Here is a 23,255-nt window from a genome sequence, read left to right on the forward strand (position 1 = left end):
CCAGGTAGGGGTTTCTAATGGTTCGTTTTCTTCTCACTCTCACTGCAGAGCAGAGCATACCTGAAATCTTCAGACTGACAGACATTTCACACTACAGTTTCACCTTCATTGTATGTCCAGTATTAAATGCAAAATGAATTCAGAGTGCTGAAAAAAGTGAACCATCCACATTCAAGTAAATTTCGCTGATTCAAAAATAAATGCAATGAAAATCTTTAAAAAGTACAGATGTGTGCATCATATATCTGATTAAATCTATAAGGATTTTTATTTTGATAAATACTATGCATAATTTAAACTATATTATTAACATGTATATACTGACACACAATATAGTTTTATCTTGTTACATAGCTTGAATGAACAGAATACCTGCTCACCTCATCAGTATCTTAAATACACCATTTTCAGTACTGAAAACTATTGTAAATAATACACGTCAATTGCTACCGAAGTGCTTCATGAGTGCAGCACCCAGCCTGGTGCATCTGTCTTTTCTATATGGAATCAGATCTACTTTTCTTATATTGCCTGAATAGAAGTCAATGTTGAATAACACCTCTGTGTTAAAAAATTACCTCTGTGTCTGAATGTGCGCAAGTAGCTCTTTGGAGTGTTCTTAGCATGTGGGATTGACAGTTGACAAAGAAAAGAACTGCATATTTACAGGAACTGTATCATCATTGTAATTGCTAAAGCAATATTTTTATGACTATTTAAAGACTAATTATATCTTGAGCAACTTGAAAACTGCATACAGCACATAGTTTCTGTCTCTTAAGAAAACAAGACAACAAGAAAAAGTATTATACTAACAGATAAGAACAATTTATTTTAACAATAGTGTCGATGCTTACAATAAAACACAATTCCTCCCACACAAGTGGAAAAAATATACTGCAGCCAAAATACCACTTCTGAAATGAACAAATAGTTTAAATGCCTGATCTGTGTGAAGCCTTTGTTTCAGTGAAGTCTGATGTATCAACAAGGTCCTGCAGTATGTTGGGTTAGACACAGGAAACAGAGGAAAATTACTCAGAACTAACCTACCCATAAAATATTAAGAAATACAAATTGTGTGTTGTGGATCAGAAGTTCAAGACTAATGAACAGTGCAGAATAACTTGTGTGCTTGTGAATCTTCTCATGCAAAGTCAGTGAAGTACTTAACACATGAGGGACAATGTAAACCTCATTCTGTTTTTTGTCAGAGGGTGAAAAAGCAAAAAGAGATAGAGAGGCTAAAAGCTGAGTCCGGTGCTTAGAGTATTGCTGGCTCAGTTTAAATTGAACAGGTACAAGAAATGTGATTCTGTATGCAAAACTATCTTAATGCTGTAGTATGATTTTCACACCAATATCCTCTGTCAGATTAAGATGTAAATTAAATGAGAAAATATTTTAAATGCCATATTGTGTTCTCACTTAGACAAAGAAAAATGATGGCAACTAACTACAAAATAATCTTTGTCCCATGTTACAGGAAAAGCTAAGCAACAGTTTTCCTCTAGACTGAAATCATTATTCAAACAACAATAGACTTAATGTTTTCTAGGCCTCAAACATTGGTGTTTATGCATCATGTTTGAAAAGTTAATTAATGCTGTAACAATACAGCTGAAAATATACTTTGTGGTAATTATGTCAGAATTGCCAATAATAATAATAATAATAATAATAATAATATGGTTGACAGCCATTTGTATATTTTAGTATTTGTTCTGAGTTGGGGTTGTTTTGTTTTTTGTTTTTGTTTTTGTTTTGAGGTGCTAACTGGCATTCAGGTTAAATTTTAATTCTGAATGTTACATGGCATCTAGTCCAGTTTTCTAAACAGACAAGTATGTAACATCCTAATGTTGCACAAAGGATAACAGGGTTTTTTTTCTTCTAGCAACAGCTCTGCTTCTTAACATTTGAAAAAGGTATATTTTTCTTTTTTCCCTTCCAGACAAGTAAAGCTCCTTTGATTTTCTAAATTCTGCAGAGAAACAATCACAGTCCAAAGCTGCTGGTTCCCCTCCGCCTAGGTCCCAAGAGCCTGACTTGTGATTGTTGCTAAAAAACCTCACAAGTTAGGGTCTCAGGGACTAGGAAAAGTCCGATATGATCCAGTAGAATTCGTCTTCCAATAAACTCAATTGCTTAGTAGTCATAATCGCTGTCAGTAAAACTTTCACTGCTATTGTTAAAAAAACCCAAAAACAAAAAACAAAACCAAAACAAACCCAAAACCCAACATCCCCCCCAAATCAACAACCCCTCCTTCCCCCCAATAAACAAACCACAGTTTCAAGTAGGGGGCAGAAAAGATCAAATAAGCAGACAAGATGCATACATACATTCAAACAATGTATCAGCTGACTGAACAGACTTTTCTCAGAGCATAGTCCTTAACTTTTGAAAAGAAAAAACAAAGAACACAGGAAAAAAAATCTTCACTGCCTCCTCTCACAAGTAGCCATATTTTAAAGCATCACAGGGAAGTGTCTAAAAATGGGTTAAAATCTGCTTCCAGCAGATTTGTACAGTAACAATTTTATTCTATTTCCCTTAATGCCTGAAAGAAGGATTAAATGCTTGTTAAGGGGTTTCTAATTGAAATATTTCCCCATTATACTTTTAGTCCTACTGTTCAGGTGGGCCCTGGGTTACAGAGTACTTTAAACCCATTCACGATGCAAGGATAACCTTTGGGCGTGTATTCACTTTTTGCCTCTTCCCCACGTTCAACATTTAATCCTTCTACAGGCTGCTAGCAAAAGCTTCTTCCTTTCCAATGGCAAAAGTAGCTTTCGCTCCATAAGCTGTAGAAAACATTGACATGCAGAGATTGTTGTCACTTGAACCAGATTACTCAAAGCACACATAACTTTCAAATACTGTCGATACAGTAAGAAGAAATACTCAGATTTCCCGAATAATTTCATTCTGAAGCCGAACACTTTTAATGGCACGACCACAATCCCGAATTACTTTCGCATTCATTCTCCTCCGATCTTTAGCCTTGTTTGCAGAATGAAAAAGAAAATTTCTACTTTAGGGACAGGATCCACCGTGGTTGGTTTTTTGTTTTTTTTTTTTTTTTTTTTTCCTCCATCAGAGCCCAGAGCAAAAGAAACAGCAGCCATAAAGGTCCTAGCCACTGGAGCAGAATCTGGCATAGAAAACTCAGTGCTCTTCGGGAAGCCGTTCAGCTTTAAAAAGGAAAAAAAGAGAAGAGGGGGGGAAGAATTAGAATCTCTGCTGGTCGAACAGGTGAATCATCCATTTACAAGAAAGCTGTACAGAGCGCTCTGCTGAAGAAAAGATTTGCCAGTGCCCCCCACCCCCACCCCCACCCTTGCCCTTCACCCTCCCCTCCAGAATGATACTTCAGATTTCAGAACATTTTGGATTATTTAAAATATTATTGCAGCTGATGATATAATGCAACATTATATAAGAGCCGTTTCTTTGTCACTGTGCACCATTCAATCAGTTATGCCTCAGACACAAAATAGTTAAACGAAACAAAATATATATATGATATATATATGTATAGCAGTCCCTAGATTTCATTCAATTTCTTTTTTTAAAGGATCATGATTTAACAAACAATTTTGACCACAGCTTTCAAATCAATAATTAGAATGAAAAATCTCTCCCCTCTATAAATATGACATTAACATAATTATACCACCCCCATCGCATAGACCCATCCTCTTTAGGGAATACATCTGATGCTCTGAAGATGGAAATCAGTCAGATTTTAGTTGCTCTCAAACGTACCTTTGCTTCTCACTGACTGACTGGCTTTACCTTCCATGCACACACACAGTCACTAGCACACACACGCACACACACACACATACACATGCGCGCGCACATACACACACACGCACAAAAAGGCAAGGCAAAGCAGCGGATGCTGACTCAGAGCAGTTGTGTGTGGAGGGGGTGGTATCGGCTGGTATTTTCACTGCACTCATCATTAACATTAACTCACTCTCTAGCATCCACCCTCTCTCTCAGACCTGCTGGACTGCAGCATTTGCATGACGCTGTCACTCTAGCCCTTGTGGGTCAGATGTTAGAAGAAAAAAAAGCCTCAAGGCTCTCATAAGGAATGCCTTCATTTCTTCCAAAGGGTCCCTCTTCTTATTTTTCCACCTTTCTACTTCCTCTGTTGCTGTGTCTCAGTTGTTTGACATCTTTCCGGAAGAAAATGTCTTGAGCTGCAATAAGCCAGTAGTCAGTCGGTCCTCCCCTCACCTCACACTCCTATTCCCACCCCCTTTTTTTCCTAATCAATAAGACAGATCTCCAAATGCAGTTGTGAAAACAGGCTCTGACACACAGACTTTCATCCTCGATTCTCTGCCTCAGGAATAGCAGGCAACCCAGGCTCACACGTGATGTAGAGAGAAATAATGCCAGTAATTCTTGAACAGTCTTAGGAGTTTATTCTACGCCTTCTTCATTTTTTCCTTTGCTCAAATAAATACCAGTGAGAAGGACACACTAGATTTCAAAAGCTACAAGGATTTGTTTCTTAAAAAAATAATGATCATTAAAAAAACTAATATTAATCTTCCTCAAAATTAATGCTATCTTTTATTTCCCCCCTCCCCCCCCATTGTGCTCTTTATAAGTAGAAATTGTCTCATAGCCAAAACACTGCCAGGGTCTGAATCACTATTCACTGTGCTGAAATCATGAGTTTCTGGACTTCAATTGGTATTTAACCAAACTAAGTAATTTTTTTCCCCTCTTATTTATTTTAGGCTTCTTAATTAAAATAAAGTAAAAAATAGAAGCTGCTTGCGTCAGAGGGAGCACTGTGAGAGAACAATGGCGATACACTCACACCACCACAGTACTGAAAATGCATGTTTGAGCTACACTTGTGTATATATCTATATAGTGTTTGCTCCGTGTTGGTAGAGAAGTCTGCGCACATACACGTACATTGAATACACACACAAACACACTCACACACACAGAGAAACTCAAGACGCATATATAAAATACACAACACAAAACAAAGCACAAAGGCTGTTAACTGAAACACACACACAAGTTGTCTGACAGGCAATGAAAATCCACAGAGCATAATTATTGTGTGCATTTTTACCTTGTTCCTTTGTTCTTAAGGCAAGGGACTTTAATGACTTACGGTGTTGACAATCTTTCGGCTTTTCCCTTTTTATGCCAACAGTATTTGGGAATTATTTTTCCAGACAATAGCACACCACTGTGATTTGCGGTACAAAAATTATTTACCAGAGGGGGGGACAGGTGATACGCAATTCGCCAGCCAATTCTCAAAGCTGCCTGGTGCCGTAGAAACTCTCGGCGTAGCCGGGCAGGCAGGTCCCAGGATGCAGTGCTACACCGCAGTCCCAGCTCAGGTAGCCGTTTGGCAACCTTACAGTGGCAGCAAACATGAAGGGCATCCGCTCACAGGAAAGGTCCAAAAGAAAACATTGCACAGACCCGAAGTAAAGAAAGGAAGCCAACACGCCGGCGTACGCGCCCTAAGCCCAGTTAGTACACGCTTATGACCAGTTCTCATGATGGTAATTAATTTCGTAGGAAAAGGACAGTGGAAAGTAGATGATGTAGGAAACAGTTAAGTTTGTAATCTCAGAGAACAGGAGAGACGGAGACAGACACACACCACAGACAGAGACAGAGAGCAAGCGGAGAACGCCAAGCATGAGACAACAAAAACAAGACCAAAATCAGATTTGGGAAACTGAAAAAATACAGGATTACAGCATTCAGCTTAGCATTTACTGAGGTATTAAAAAAAAAAATTAACACATGCACAGCATGGCTTAAAATACTTATTGCCATCAATAGTCTGTGACGGATGCCGGCTTCTTACTGCTATACGTACATTAGATTGGTCATCGCCTCTTAATCTCCTTTTGCTCAGACCCATCCATTTTTTGCTGCTCCAGCATCTGTGCCCTTTATGCTTTTTTTCTGTATAGTTACCCACAATACCCTGGATAAATTAATGTCATGACCTCGCTATGGCTATCAGACAGAAAAAAAGTCTACTATTTTAATAATTGAACGTGCGCGTACAGCAAACTGCCTACTGATAGCCCAGCTTTGTGGACTGCCTCCAAAAGCAGCCTTTGCTAGCTCTGCGAATCAGAAACAACAGATGCAAATACTAGCCACATAGCCCCAGCTCTCTGTCTTGCTTTTTTTTTTTTTTTTAAACCCACCCTTTTCAGTCTGTGCCATTTCATTTTTCCTGTGTCTGCCCCCTCAATGGTTAAAAACATTAGCCTGCCGAAACTAGAAGCTTTTGAATAAAAGCATGAACATGACGGAAAATTATAAATGGCTACAGATTCTGGAAATTTATATCTAGACGGTGAGTAGGGAAGAGTACCCAGGTTCAAGTGCTGAGCCTCACTCAGGAGCACCTCTGGGGCCAATGGGACTGCAGACTAGATTAAATCAATAGTCGTCTGAAACGAGATGTCGTAATCAATCAGCTCAATTACCACTGTCATAGATCTGGGCTTAAGGTCTTTCCTGATTCCACTCTTCTAATCATTAACCCTTATACATCCTCAAAATAAGAACTCACACTCACTCTGCTACCTTACCTTTCAGATCGTCAAAGTTTAACTTATCATTTTCCCCTCTTCCTTCCTTTCCCTATTTAAATAATATAAGAATGGGTCAGCAAGAAATGTTTTAAGTGTGAATATGGCAAGGTTAGATGCACTGCTTTAAATGTACCTATTATATATTTGCTGTGTGTGCGCTTATATATTATTATTATGCCGCCGGGAGTGGTTGGGTGGATCAAAGACTGCTGTTTAATTAACATTCAACTCAGCTGTTTCCTTGGAGATTAAAAATAGAAGACTAGTTGAATTAAACTGAAGCTGTTCACTTCTTTCACTAACTCAATATTACAGAACTTGTCTCCCCTCAACCTAGTTAGGAACAACTCATTCTGACTAATCAACCACTAGGAAAATCCATTTTCAGTTTGAAGGTAAGTGTGAAAAAGTTGGAAAGACATTTTTGTATGCATGTCTGAATTGCACAGAATTGCCTGATAATTTACGTTTTGCATCCATACTACAGTAAATCCTCATGTGATGCAAGAAGAAAAGAACCATTGGGTTTGAATACGAGCAATTATTATTTGCTGTATGAAGATTAAATGTCATCCATCTAACTTTTTTTTTTTTTTTTATTCCTGTGCAGGTCCTGAAAAGATCAAAAAGCTTTTCATAAAAATGCTCCAGCAGCTGTCACATATCCTCTCAGTTTCTCAGGAGGAAAGAAAGAATCCATTTAGCAGGTATCTAGAATTTTGGTCTCTTAAATTTGATTTATTCTGCTGATACACTCAAATAATAATAGTGAAGGAAAACTCCATTACATTTACAGTTACATCACTGTCTGTACACACTGCCTGTCTCCAAGAAGAACCACACCTTTTTTAACCATAGATCTGCTTTGCAGCTCTATGCACAGCCTTAGTCCATGCAGCACAGTGATGCTGAAGAGCAGAATTAGCCCCCGTGCCATGGCACCGATATTTTGGGGAAGAATTTGTGCTCCTAGACATGCTGGGACTGGGTATGGGACAGGGGCATCAGATAGGTGTTTCATGGTAGAGCTGAGGCCAGGAGTCGGTCTGCAGGGAGGGGACCTGCTGGGGCAGGGCATCGCGCTGTCCAAGGCAGGTTATAATTGGAGATTGATTGCTGGATTTAATGACCCAGCTGTTTTCATTAGAAATGTAAAAAAGTGGTCTAGAAAATTATTCAGCTGCTAGCATAGGTGCTTTTTAAAAGGCTCACACCTCAGCCAGGAATGACTTTGTTGCAGTAACTGACCCCGCACAGATGGAGAAAAAATGACCTCAGCTTTGTATCTTTTCTGGGAAGGATTTAGCTGACAGTGGGATAAGATACAAAAAGAACCTTAATTCTGCCCTTTAGTAATGCTAAATGAATGTGATGCTCGAGACACTACCTTAAATTGGGTGAAGGGTACAGCGCAGTTTTGCAGGCAGCAGTTCAGACTGTAACCGTCATCCACAAGGGGACAGCATTCACATCCACACTGGAAAGATGCAGTTTGTGTACATGAAAAACAGAATGAGAGTAGCAGCCATTGCTGAAATCACCCAAAAATAATAATAATAAGAAAAGAAAATAAAAGGTGTTTCCTGGATTATTACTTATGGACAGAGAGGGAGGAGAGGTGAGGCTGGATGTGGGCGTCAGATTATCAAAACCCATTCAAATACAGGATGAGCTTTTTAGGTTTTAGACAGCCAGAGTAAGGTGGTTTGCAATATTAATACAAACTGTGTGAAAGATAAGGCTGCTCTGGAATAACAAAAAAGATAATGTGATGACAAGAATTAGATACTACTGGAGCAAAATCAGAATGTGTCTAACATGAAGGAAGAAATGCACTAATATCAAGTTATTCTGATTTTGCAGCTCTCATCTTCATATTCTTATTGTGCTCCGACTGGGAGGTAACAGCCTGATCCCCCTTCTTTTTCTAGGAGCAAAAGTTTCTTCATGACAGTGCTTGTGAAAGGGATACCCATTAAAATAACAGGTTTAGCTTCCTTTAATGTAGCATTTAAGTGACTTACAAGAACAAGATGGTCAGAGTCACCTGTGTCTAAGCTTATGCCATAGTTTTGAATGACTGTCCATAATACCTTCTTACCTCACTGATGAACAGCAAGACAAAGAAGACTTCAGAAAAATCTCACAGCTATCTAGTCCCAGATATATCACAAAAATCTACCCTTTGAATTTCTTGATTAGAAAAGCTACCCACAGACTTCGTCCTATTTTAAGTAACGTAACTGTAACTTAGCTGAAATACCCATCTGATTGTGAAGTATTAAAAAAATATATAGCCTACAGAATCTATTATAGAAAGGAAATCACACAAAGTTACAGAGAAACAGCAATATCAGTCTCTCCCTATAAAAGCTCTTTCTTACTCAAGAAATGCTATTATATTGTCTCCTTGCTGATTTGTCAATTTACCTGGTCTATATTAAAACACAGAGATATGACAGCAGAAATTATCACAGTCTGATTTACTTTAAAAGTATACAAATACTATTCAGTGGATCTTGATTTCACTGACATTTTCGATTAAAAAATAATTATTTGTGAAAACTAAACACTGATACTTTTTCTTTTTTGACCGATGTTTTCTTGAGCTTTGAAAGCACGAAATAATGAATGAATTAACTTTTCTGTTTATGAACATTTTTTATGCTTACTTCACTAATTGCTTGGTGTTAACGCTTAATACAGCATCAGCACTATGTGAAGAAAGGGCCTGGTACTAAAATGAAACTTCAACTGTTCATAAAACTGTTTTTGACTAAAGAGCCAAGTCTGCATTTGCAGTCTGTTCAGTAAGATGTAAAGTGCCAAGCACTATTTTAAAAATCCCGCTTCGTACATTTTCCACTATGACATTTTTACTCGCTCCTTACTGATTAGGTATACATGTATGTGTGTGTGTGTGCATATATATATATATATGTATATATATGTGTCTATATATATTAAATCAATAAAAACACAGGATTATGTAGAACAAGATCACCAAAATATGTTGTTTATTCTCAGAAGACACCCCTCCATTATGGTTATAGAATGTTGCTATCATCAGGGGGCCTGATATGGTAAATAGGGCAATTCAAGTAACTTTATTCAGAGGGATATCATCTCTGAAATGATCTGAACTACTTTTCTGAGCACTGATTCTTGGATATATATATGTCAAATAAGAATCAGTTTATAAAAAGAACTTAAAGACATTCTGTACATACTGCAAACAGTAATAGAAGGTACAAATTCTGCTATAGAAAAAAACCCTTCTATTTTATTAACAATGTGATTTGAAGATAACCATTTGTGAGAAACATTCAGACACACCACTTTCACAGCCTTGCTTAAGAGGTTTCAAAAGTAGGCTGGGGAAAAGCAAAGCATTTTAATAAGAAAATACAAAATAGGAGGTTCAATGCCTGCAAAACCAGAATATTTTAAATTTTCTAGACAGTGAAGGTTAAAGCTATCCTGCATGCTCATAGTTCTCTCTCTCCTTTCAATCAATCTCATTGATTTTTTTTAAAGGTCAGAGGCTATACCTTCATTGATCAAAGAAACAGCCTGACACAGCGAAAGAGTCTGCCAATTCCAGACAGATCAATCACACCTTTGTCTGCTTTTGATACATTATGGTTATTTATTCTGCATCACCACGACTTTCTGTCGCATGGCTCTTAATGTAATAATGCTGCTCGGGGACAACAATAAAAAAAAAGGAGGGGGGGAATATTCTATTTAAAATATTTTAAGCCTCTCTCTGGTATTTTTGAGGGTGGCTTATGATGGAACTTGGCCAACTTGTTTGATTTCATTTTTGCCTTGAAAAAGAACTCCTGTTCTGCTATTTAGCTCTCCTTGGTCAGCATTTTGTAGGATTTTATAAAGGCATTCCTTTGAAAATGATGTGTACAAACTGTCTTTAACAAAGTAATTAGATCTTGATAAGACACAATTATGATCTAATCACAACCATGATTTTTCATGTTAATACAGTGTTTTAGAAAAGTTTTAATAAATAGAATGTAACTGATACCCAGCTACAGCTACTGACTGCTTTATGACTGTAAAATGAAACTAAATGGTCAGCCTACAATAATTACTAGGAAATATTGCTGAATAGACAGGTATAAGTGCTGAAAAGCTCCTGGTTTTTGCAAAGTATTATGCTGAAAGCCACCTAAAGTTCTAAAAAAATGCACTATATGCTCACTGTCTGTCGTGACTGAAAGTTATATGCTATCAGTTACCTTTCCATAGCATCTGCAAGAAGCCCTTAAAACTACCGTTAGTCTAATACCAAATCATTTGATCACATTTTGTAGTCTACCACTTCACAAGCGGTTGCACCACTTTAGAGAAATCACTTGTGGGTCTTGTAATATGTGTTATAAGTAAAAGCATTAAAATCCAGTTCTAAAAGTGAAATTGTAGCCTAAGAGAAGCAAGTGGCAAAATGCCCAGTGACTTCAGTGGAGTTAGGACTTCACTGCAAGAAATTACGTCTCAAGTCCTTCAACCCAAGCTATCTCCAGTAGAAAAGGCACCCTATGGGATTTCACAGGACCATAGTCTTATAAAGATTTTTTTTAAAATGAACACATTTCTTAGCAAAATAGCTAAGAAAGCTGCAATGAGCTCTATACACCATGCAGCCCTAGCAAAGACATGGAACTGTTCAATAAAATTTAGCATGTAAACCCTTGCAGAATCAGGATATCAGGTAATAAGACATAATCACTGTCGTTAGAAAATTAAATAAGATATATGATAATCCAAACACTTGGCATTAGTTTCTGATTCCATTGTGCCTGCTCTGTAAATTATTGTGCACCCAATTTACAATTACATCAGCATTATTATGTAGAGCAAAAGGTAAGTGGTATACAAAGCTGAAATATTAAACCCATTAAAAAGTTATGAGTTTCACAGAGTCCCTACATGTATTTGTGTGTATGCCAAGAAATGCATTTTAAAACCTTTAACTAAAGGAAACTCCCTTCCAGTGATAAACTGCAATGCCTAAAAGACATAGCTAAAATGCTACTGCCACTCTCAAAGGCCAAGAGACCTTAAAAACGGTTGCTGGCTGACAGCATTACACAAAAACATACAGTTTCTTCTGTAAAGAAATAAAGCTGAATGCACAACATTTCGGAGAAGTTTTGAATAAGTCTATTTGTCCAGCTTACTTTGCAAAGGCTCTGCAGAAAACAGCACCATAAACACTTTCAGTCCCCACACAAGGGCTAAACAAAGAGTCCTCTTTCTAGCCATTTAATCCAGTAATTTATTTTTTCAACCATCACATAAATCGAAACACAGCTGTAACCAATGACTTGCAGATCCAGTTCCCTGCCAGCTGGATCCTGTTCTGCTGAAGCAGCAAGATTTTTACATTGTTCACTTCTGTACATCTGGAGAAATCATTTGGGTTCAAAGGTGACTAGAAAAGCTCTTTAAATAAACTCAACCAACAGTGAAGAGAGCCCTAAGTATCTACAAAAGCTACATGGAGTTCCATTTTAAAAGTTCTTTTTTTTCAAATTAGCGCATAGAGCAGTTTGCTTTTTTAAGCATTGTATGATTATGACGTTTTAATTGAATTATTCACTCAAATATGTATTTTGGTAATAAAGAAATGTTTACTATTTCCCAAGAACTTTCAAACAGAGTCTCAATAGTCAAAAGTGATCACAGTAAACAGTTTGTGTACTTATCATGTTTAAAGGAATAATCAGAAAAATAGCAATGGAATGATAAAAAATATCAAAAATATACCTTAATTAGTGCATCTTAGCTGTTGCCTGAAATGCCACACAACTTTTTTTTAATAAAGCAAACAATAAGAAAGCATATACTGTACTTAGATATACTGAACCTGAAATCTCTTAGAAGTTAATCCTTAAAATAGCTTTTCTTCAAAAAGTCTGCATCACCCCTTACCGCATGAGTCTGCTAGTTAAGTAACAAAAATGTCCCCAACATTTAAAACTGCACACAGTAAATTGATTACAATGCATCATTTCCTTTAGAAAAGCAATCACAAAGCAAACATCTTTCAGAGGTAAATAACAATGAATATTGAAGGCTCATATAATCTGTATCTTTGATTACTTTTCAGACAAAAGAGACACTCAAGTACTTTTACAACAGAGGGGTTTCGTGCCTAACGCTGGCCCCACTAAACAAAACAACATTGGAAGTCCCTATGCTAGGTCTTATTTGCAAATTCCTAAGCATGCAGTCTCAATTAAAAATAACCCAAAATTTGTCATTGGATGTGTGTTTCTCTTCAAGCAGGTAAGCAGGACACATCCAGAACATGCCCCAGTTTCTCGGGTAAAGATGTAGTTCCTTTACTGCACATTGTAAAAAATCCGATTAGGGTTCACCACTGTAATTGCTTCTTTTACTTTTTTAATACTTACTGTTATAGATGCTTTGAAACAATGCTGATAAAAGTATCCTCTCTGCTTGCCACTCTGGCCACATCTCTGTGCTGGCTTCATGTTATTGCCCGTTACCTCCTCCTCAGGGATTAACTGAGTAGCTACCACACCTTCAGGTCTTACTTCTTGTTGTCTACTCTTGCCTGTGCTTCCCCCCTTCACTCATAATTATAGGAATGCACTGTTAAATATGCTATCTGTGCTCTGTTGTGAAAATAGAAGCATTAAAAAAGTAAAAATAGAAAAGAAGGTGAACATCTTGTCTTTAAAAGCCAGATATACCAGATAAATCATCTGCAAAAATTAACATGCACAGCTCATAACCAGGTAATTACTACATCACTCTAGGGCAAACTTCACGGTATTAGACCTGCATTTCTGTCCATTAACATGTATAGATTTACGTAGACATTCTAAAATTAAAAGTACCTAGTTTGCACTTAATTACAATGTTTCTGGAAAGCTTTCTTCCTCTAGTTCCCGATGTGTATTTACCCTTAACTGCGGTTGAGGTTTTTTTGCCTGGTAACTCGTGTAAGTATCACAAAAGGGAGTGAATTTTGGCAGAACATAAGCTGCCACTGCCCAATGATTAAGCTTCTGCAGTGCCTCCTATGGTAAACTCTGCCAAAATCCATTGCCATCTATTCACCACAATTCTTCCATTTCACCACCAACAGCCCTCTCCAGTTCAGACTGTCTTGCCAAAACTAAGAGATTAGGGTTTATTATCCAATTCAGACATCACCTATGGCCCATTATGCAACATTATCTACCTGCCTAAGGTTTCAGATAAGTTAGATGTGGGTAACTTGGAGTCACAATCTGAAATACACCCTTCAGAGGCCTGGGACAGTCTAGGAAAAATAAAGTAGCCTGGAGAGAGGTTATTACTTATTTTTGTTAGGTGCCTTTGGTTGCTTAGAAAACCTTGCTTAACTCTCTCACGTAGCAGTTGGCAGTACAGATGGTATTCTGATTTATCCAGGAATGTAACTTCCATGGCAGACCTTGAGGCAAAGACTTTGGTGGCTTTTATATATCTGGTTTAAAACCTAAGCTCTGCTGAATGAACCTCCCAACTGGAAATCCAACTCACCGAGCTAGAAAGATGGAATCAGAGATTTTTAGATCCAACACACCAATTTCAGAATGTGCTTCCAGTCTTCCAATTACCTGGGTTTTTTGTTTGGCAAATGTTATGGGTGCTTCTACCCAGGGGTTTGGGCAATTATGTTTATCTTCTATAAGGCATTTGGTTATGCCAGTTTACATAGCAGAGAGTTCTTTATGTAACCTGTACCACGGGGTGCTCTGCAGCAAGGATGAACAAATTTCTAAGGCTGGGGTGCCAGACTTCACATACGTCTCCTGTATTAAAGACAGAGCTTGTCAATAGAAACTGAACAGGGAGCCAGGAGCTGCTGTCATTTAAAGATGAGTGATGTTGCCAATCACCTTTTTGGCAGACTCTTGCTCCCGTGCAAGGCAGTAATTCCCATTTGCCAGGTCTCAGCAAGTGTGCAACCCAGGGCCTTCAACCCTTAGTGTAAATCAGGCATCTGCCAAAAAAGGTGGTCCTTTCTGCCCTCCTTCCTGCTCTCAGTCATTTGTTCCTCCACCTTGTTTGTGCTGACACTTGCATCTTACAGCTGCATCGTAAAGCAGATTGGGGAACTAACCCCAAAAGCAAACCAGAAGAAACACAAGATTAATTTGCAGCAGTATCTGGCTCATTAAACAGCCACATAAACTAAGTGCCAGCACAAAAGGCCAGGTGGGAATGAGTGCCACTGGCAAGAGGACAGAGTTCTTTTGGTGGCAACCTGAACTGAGGCAGAATATAAGTGGCCTTATACCTAGCTGGAACCAGGAGCTGCGTGAACTATGGCCTCTCCAAGTCACCTCTTTAGACACCCCATCTTCTGTACATGCACTAGCCTGACTACACTCTCTGGTATCCATGTTGAGCCTTGCAATATAATAATAAAAATGTTGTCTGAAGCAAAGGTATGAGATTGTATTACAGCCAGAGAGAAATTAGAAGGTACAGCCAGAGGATAAAAAACTAGACACTCCAGGAAGTATCATGTAGAAGGCTGTTCAAACTGGTCAGAATAGTAAATGAGATATTAGAAACAGTCAAGTAATACATCAAGGCTATAAATAACTGTGAAATCAGGTATTAACAGTAATTATACAACACACAAAGGAGGTGCTTAGAGATTCCAGTACACTTGAAATGCAAATTATTGCAGAGCTAAGGATAGTTGTGATGACAGATTTAAAACCAAAATTAGATCTCTGATTTTCAGACACTATGAAGAAGTTTATTTGAACTTTTCCAAAAATGGCTGAAATATACCATATACTTATTACCACTGGTACAGTCATCTCCTTGCATGTATCTTGTTCCACTCATCCAATTTAGAAGAGTGTTCTCTGTCAATTATTTACAAAGGTAAAATAGATTGGCTTAGAGTTATCATAAAGTCCATTATAGCCATAAAGCATAAAGAAAGAATCAATAAATTGTATGTTACCTCCATATACCATTCAGCTTTTTGCATTTTTTTAATTTATTTTTTTTTTTGCCTATCACTGATGTAGTCAGTACACTTTTCATTGGATTTTGATCTACAGGCACACACCACAAGGCAAACATATGCCTTTTCCTTCACAAATAAAGTGCCATCAGACACCGCATCCATGTTTGTAAATCATTTTCGAGATGCTGTGTTCTCACACGTGCAATCTGAGAGCAACAACATAATATGAAACATATCATTGTAAAACATATCACATCCATTAGTTATGAAAAAAAAAAAAAAAGGTGGAATGGCACAATCCACAGCTAGGTCTATGTTGTGCCCTGAATTCCTAAGCAGAACATCTCATCACAATGACTGAGCATTTCAGCCCAAATAGGACCATGCCTCTCTAGGGATCACAGTATTTGCAAGTGCATCGGAAATCCACATGACGTGTGCATGCAACAGACTCTGCCTGGGAACCCACCAGCTGGCTGAAAGAGACCAGCAACGTGTGCAACCAAGCAGCTTAAAGAACTATTGCACACACAGAAAAAAAACTTCCCAAGTCCACACTAATTTACCCTTGAAATAGCCCCCAAAACATAACTTCCTTTTTAATAAAGCAAATTTGACATAAAATGTTAGCTTAAAGCACTTCATCTGCATGTCCTCGAGAGGATAAGGCCTTGAGCATGGACCTGAGGAGGTGCAGGTATCAGAGAATAAAGGCATCTTTTCTTCATCTTTGATTATGAGATTGCAATGGCACCTTGAAAGGCAGTTTTCTGTGGGAAATCCTGCTGTATGAGCCTCGGCCTGGCCTTCTCAGGGCCAAAACTGCAGTTTAGGACAGCGACAGAAGGATATTGAGTTAATCCCTCTTAATACACCTGTTTTCTCCATGAAAAAGTAAAAGCTGCACTACACTTTAAAAAGATGCTTCCATGCCAGTAGGAGACATGCCTGTAGGATAAGCAGCAATAGGAGGAACATAAATTTTACTCCATTATGTAGCAAAAAAAATGGCCATAACGTGTTAGGTCCAAGGGCCTCCTTGCTCAACATCCTGTCTTCAACACTGCTTGTAAGTGGATGCCAAGGTCTTCCTTTGAATCAAACAAGCACAGATGATCCCTCTAACACAAGACTGTGAGCTGGTTATAAGGAAAGAGAATTGGTTTGAATACTACTAAGAGGGTTACCAGGCTGGAAAAATGAAATAGTGCAGAATTGTAGTAAGGTTTTCAGGAACTGAAGGAGGACAGAGGGTACATAGGACGGGTAGTGGTATAAAATGCTATTTTATACTCACTAAAATGATCCCACTTCCCAGCTCCTCTCTGATTTCCATGGATATTATTACAGTGATTTCAAGGCCTGTTTGCAATTGTTTCATAAAGGTCAAATTCCACACTATGTTCAACATAAGTGCTCTGGGGCAAGGAATCTCTTGTTACCAACACATGAACTACTTTGTACAGTCAGCCCCTGAGTTTGCTGAGTACAGGTACCCCAGAAGACAAAGAAGCAAAGCCAACAAAATGTAACAGCTAGCAAGCAATAATGTGGTTTTTAATAATTACTTTTGGTTTTCCTTTCCATCCTGGGATCTTTGGAATCCATCCTGGGATCTTTGCAAAGCAGGAAAATTTATATATACAGCTCCTGATGACAAAATCAGGTATTTCAACTACATCTGGGAAGTTTAGAAAGACAGTTTGATGATACAAACTCTAGGTGAGTCTGATATAACATGGTTAAAAGCTATTATGCCCTACATGTCATAAAAGACATAACTGACTATTTTAAAGAGAGAATTATTCCATTAATAAAATATACAGAAAGCTGAGCAAATATGTTATTATATTACACTATCAGAGCATTGAAGTTCTTTGTAAAGCCATAAGGCAGCATAAGGCAGCATCTGAGAGACACTTCCAGTTTTTCCTTTATTAGGCAGAAACATTATACCTCTGTATAGGGTACAGACATCATAAGCATAGTTATTTGAAAAATGAATTACAAAATTTTCTGTAGGTTTTAGTTCAGTTACTGCAGGCCTTCCTGGGTTGCAAACTGATCTAGCCAAATGTGTAAGTCCCTCTATTTATAAAGTGGTTCAATCCAATGCAGAAATGGCAGACTGCTTTGCTAAGTGCACATGCAAGAGAAGTGTCACGTGACCCTTTTCCATAGAAAAGTGGCGCTATTAAGCCTTGATGATATTAGAATTTCTCAAAAGCACGTTGAAGCACAGTGTTTTTTCAGCCTGGAAAACAGTGTCATTACACTTCCTTCATTCTTAAAATTCAGTAAATGAGTCAACAAGCATTTTCATTATTCAGTAAGGAGTATCAGAGAGTGCAAGGCAAACAATACATGACGACAGGTTTATAACTTCAACCTCTCCATCAGTTCTTACAGATTTCAATTGTTTAAAATCATCTTCTGTACTCCTGTCACTACTTTAACTAGTGACCTCATAGCAGCAGCTTTCAATTTTAAATGCCATATATTCACCCCTCAATAAATGCATAGCGAGTTACATTACATTAACACACAGTTTCCCTATATTTCCAGGGAAAACTACTTTTTGAACTGTCTTAGTATTCATACTCACGTATTCCCAGATTATGAGCAGAGTAAATGAGTGCTAAAAATATTCATTATTAATCTCATTTCTTACCATTTTTTTCTACTGTATTTGGAAAAATTAAAATACAATATTTTGCCTTGCTTTAAAACCAACATCCAATTGGAAGGAAAAAAAAAGGTATAAAAGAAAGTAACTGTAGAGCATAAAGCATCAAGTGGCACTTCACAATCATTTATCTAGAGTCTTGGTATGATCATTAGTACTCATGATTGTGTGACTTGGATTCCTCCAGAAAGTATTCTGCTCTTAACAGGCAAAAAATAATTGACCCATTGTCTGATCTGAAGACAGGATTTTTCTTTTGATTTGAAAGAGTTTCAGATATCATGTTAACAGGTGTGGTATTAAAATCCACAGTGTCTATGTATATTTCAGATACATTTCCAAAGGGATAAAATAGACTTGATGGAGCAATAACATTTCCTTCACAGACCATCCTTTTACTTCAAAATAAGTCATCTCAAGCAAGGATTTATCTATGCAAACCCAGTCATGTCATTTATTAAGGTCTACTCACTTCTCTGTTTCAGGACTAAAGTCAGAATTTACCCAAATTGGGACTGAATATCAATGCTATTTCCCTGTATCCACAGTACGTAACAGCAGTAATCAAGATGACACTCAAGCATGGTAAACATGGATAAAAACTGACTTTACAGAGGACCGCTGTAGGTTAGTGAAATGAGATGTTGTGGTATTCTTAACATAAAATTAATGAATCTTACTGTTATTCTAAATAGTCCTGAGTAATGATTTAAAATCAGCATTGAAGCAATTAGAACCCAGATTGTCAGAGGAAACATGGAAATAAAACCATCATCCATTGTTTTACAGGAGATTAATCAAGTTGAGTGAAACTGGTAATATTTGAAGTGACTGTAACTAGAAATTTTTAAGCAAGCATATGCAGACCATATATGAAATTTGAATTTTGAAGTCTTTCATAGTCAGAAAACATCTGTTTTCTAAATTTAAGTATGTACATAAGCAGTCTGCATTGAAGTGAATTTCATCCAATCAATGCAAAAATGACCACCATGGTCTTAGCAGCTTTGAAAACAGATCAGTGGGAAAAGCAGAGTGATAGGTATCAGTGCCAGCTGGGTGAGCCACACCGGTATATGCTTTATAGGCTAAATGTGGAAGACAACACTCATCAAGGACTAACGGAAAGTAAATTAACTGGTGGAGTCCTGAATATCACAATCCTAGTTCATGTTTGGGTATACAAACATGATCTCAACATGTCTACCTGCAGATAAAGAATATTTGAACTTAATTTTGGATAACAATTAAGTTAATTTTACATTTTGCAGGGAATAACCTCAACATCTGGACTAGATCCAGAAAATACATGGAAAAGGCAATGCTGAAGGAGTGATCATAGGTTACAAAAAACATTTGTACTTCCATTTTGATATAAAAGTAAAACACTGCATAGCATACTCAGAAAGTCTTGGGCAGAAAGCTTGCACTACATATTTGTTTTCTATATAAATTTGGTTTGTTGAGATAACCTATACACAAACAAACTTTAAGGTAATAGTTTCTTATTTGCCATGGCTACTGAGGTATGGCCAAAAATTAGTCTCAAATGAGATGTACCAGTCAAATGAACTTTCACTAGCTCATCCCATTCTGGCCATACTGTTATCAGAAACACTTTGAATAATCTGGAGGGTTTTCAGAAAAAGACAGGAGGTGTGTTAGGTAGCTGCTATCATAGACTGGAGGACTGTCAAGAGATGTAAATATTTTAAGTACTTGCACAACAACAACTTACAGGTATTTGTTGGGCATTATTTCCACAGCAAAAGTGCAGAGTTTTTCCATACAGAGTCATATATATCAGAATAAGAATTTCTATTTGTGTAACAAGGAATTCTTTTTCACAATGAAACATTATTTCAAGATAATGGCTAACTTCTGCAAAACTAGCTTACACCAAACACGAGTATGGACTAATCCTTCACTGGCTCAGTAAGCATAATGGATCATTTTTACCTCTAATTTTTATGTGCTTTCATATGAAAATAAGGAAGTCAAAGAACCACAGGAGTGGCAAGAATCAATAGAGAGGAGGTAGCTCAAAGCATGGCAGCAGTTCAAGGGAAAATAGAGTTTCACCTGCCTTGATAGGGATTGAAAGGAGACAGTGATAGCAACATCACCGTGAGAATTCTGCAACCTCCTTATCCTAATCCAGGGAATAGAGGTTTTTATGAGGATATGAAAATATTCTAAAATATTTCAAAATATTTAAAATAATGTAAAAAAAAGAACAGGAAGTATTTAGGGATTAAGAGGACTATTTAATGACAAAAGAATGATGAAAAACTTTTAATGTTGGAAACAGGGAATTTAGGAATTTAGAGGCAAGTAATATGAAAGGGCGAGGCACCACTTCCAGATAGAAGCAAAGAAGGCAGAGATTAGAACAGTGCATGGATTTGCCTTGGAGTTAAGAGTGACTGTTTCAAGGTTTCAACTCATCTCTTCGGTTTGGTTTGGGGTTTTTATGAGATTCTTTGCTGCAATTATGATATGGGACAGCCTGGCAAAAGACGAGACAGCTATGTAAGTTTAGGCAAATTCGGAACCTTTTCTTTATGCTGAACAATAGATATATGTGAGCATGTTCCACCTACACCAAGTTCAAGCTAATTTAACAAAAGACTTGTCAGACCTCTTACCTCTCTGCCCTACAAAAACCTTTGCACCAAAAGTTCCATCAAGGGAATGAATCATGGCCACCTTAATGAACACCTTTTGATGGATTTCTACAAATTCACTCTTTTACAAACATTTTGAAAAGTACGGTTGTTTGAGCAACTACATAATGCACTTTTCTCCTTGAAATCTATTTTAATCAGTTTCGCACATAATACTAAAAAATGTTGCTCATTTTACATTTTCCTTATTCTCTTTCATCTATTCCATTTGGAAGGATACTGTGTGAAGTTCACTGCTGTGATTGTGTGACTGTTCATGGTAAAACTAGTACATTTCTTGTACAACTGTGTAGTTCATTTGTTTATACCATATAAGATTTACTATTATCCTTACCTTTAAACTATAGGGAGATGCATGTAGCATGTGCCTAACAGATGCAGAAGAGCAACGATCCGACTAATTACAGGCATAACTTTGTAAACCCTGTGTTAAGTCATAACTAAAATATAAGCAAGGGACAAGGACGATTGACAGAAACCCCCCAGCTGTTTCAACAGCACCACAGACAGGGAAGTTCTTGCACCATAGAGGAAACAACAGGACAGAAGGACTCAACTAAGACCTTCACTGTTACCCGTCTCCTCTGAATTCCTGACTCAGAAGAATCTGTATGGGATGCTCAGCACCCTGTAATGGTTCGTCCTGCAAGCACTTTGGTTTCAGTTTGGCTTTACACATTTAAATTGCCCTCCCAAATGAAAGCACCTACAAGTTTGGACCCTTGCAGTGACTAACATTTAGAGACTTACTTACCAGAGAAAATATATTCTTTTTACATATGTAAAATTTGCATCTCCTCAATTTCACTGAATCTTCATTTACTATTATACTTTGGGAAAAGGTACAACATATTTATTTGGAAATATATTGTTTCTCTCCTTTTGCTCATTTCTTCTCTACGACAGCAGTCAAAATAAGAGATGCTGCATTATATGCTATCATCTGTACTGTATGCCAATTAATAACATGCAGATAGGATCTTGTTGCCATTGCTTCTTGGTTTGTGGCAAAAGGATTCTTTTACTTGAAGGATTTATAAACATAGGGGAAAGGCCACTGAAACCTTAACAGAGATCACAGGTTTATTGAGTTGTCCACAATGACTCTTTTCCTGGTATTTTAAAATTCATTTAGAACACAACAGAGGTCATAAATAGTTCAGATCACTTCTTTCAATGCCTGCTAGCTTTCATACATCACTGCTGAATTTCATTTGACACTGTCATCCACTGCTGTAGTTCTGAGGGTTCCCTTTTGAAGTTCCCCACACAGTGTTTTGGACTTGAGTAACCTAGCTAATTGTGCAATTTGCAGATGTTGCCATCTCACTGCCTAACTTTCTTTCCAATTCATTAGTACACGTATTAAATAACAACCATCATAGCATGAAACAATAGAGCATCCCACTGAAATCTTTCAGCCATAGAGGAGGATGACTAAATATTTTTACTCTAGACTTTCATCTAGCCGTTTTTACCCCATGATGAGGATTTCCCTCTCCCCCAGTGACTACTTAGCTTCGTTAGCACCTGCTCCTGTGGAGAAAGCTTTACGAAGTCCAAAAATTGTTGACCGATTCATTTTTTAGCTTCTTAAAAAAGATAAATATGTGCAAAAAGAGAACTAATAGAATAGTGAAGAATTAATGTCTTTTGCAGAAAACCATGGTAACTATCATATTTTTGTTAACATTTTACCATCTTGCTCTCTTAGAGCCTCCTCTACCTCCCAGTTTCTTTATATTTCTTTCCCTTGCCCAGAAATATACTTCACTGAAATAATCTGAAATAGTTTTCTGAAATCTTGTCACAGTACTATTCAATTCTTCAGTACTGAAGGACTGCTACTATTCAGTTTGTCAGTACAGAAACTAAAACACAGCCACATCTGAATAAGAAATGTTTATATACTTTATCACATTATTCCAAAAGTAATTTTGCTTAATGCAAGAACTGAGCTGTACAGTCCCTCTCGTAGGCTACAGAGACTGAGACCTTTTAATTACATTAATAACCACATACAACAAGCAAAGCAACTGAGCAACTCCAAGCAGCATCAAAATCCACAGACCTAGATACTTTTTGACTTTAACCTTTCTTAACTTCTACTTTTATATTCTTGAACTGTAAATTTTATGGCCGAACCCTTTCCCACCCATGTGTCAAATATTACTCCCACAGTTGTGGGATTCTTGAAATTTGTGTCTGAATATTGCAATATGGGATTATTAGGTTTTTGTCACATACTTAAA

At 37.4% G+C, this 23,255-nt stretch overlaps 1 long non-coding RNA gene across 4 annotated transcripts in view; it reads right to left on the reverse strand.

Annotated features, from left to right (window-relative positions):
* Positions 1 to 806: 806 nt before the first annotated feature.
* LOC114017804 (uncharacterized) overlaps positions 807 to 23,255 on the reverse strand; it is a 332,083-nt gene continuing 309,634 nt past the window's right edge. For all 4 annotated transcript variants that reach the window (XR_003563064.2, XR_003563062.2, XR_003563063.2 and 1 more), the window contains one exon: positions 807 to 3,200. This is a non-coding gene — a long non-coding RNA (uncharacterized LOC114017804). The remainder of the gene's footprint in view (positions 3,201 to 23,255) is intronic.

Source organism: Falco cherrug, chromosome 2 (assembly GCF_023634085.1).
Source record: "Falco cherrug isolate bFalChe1 chromosome 2, bFalChe1.pri, whole genome shotgun sequence".
Lineage (NCBI taxonomy): Eukaryota > Metazoa > Chordata > Aves > Falconiformes > Falconidae > Falco > Falco cherrug.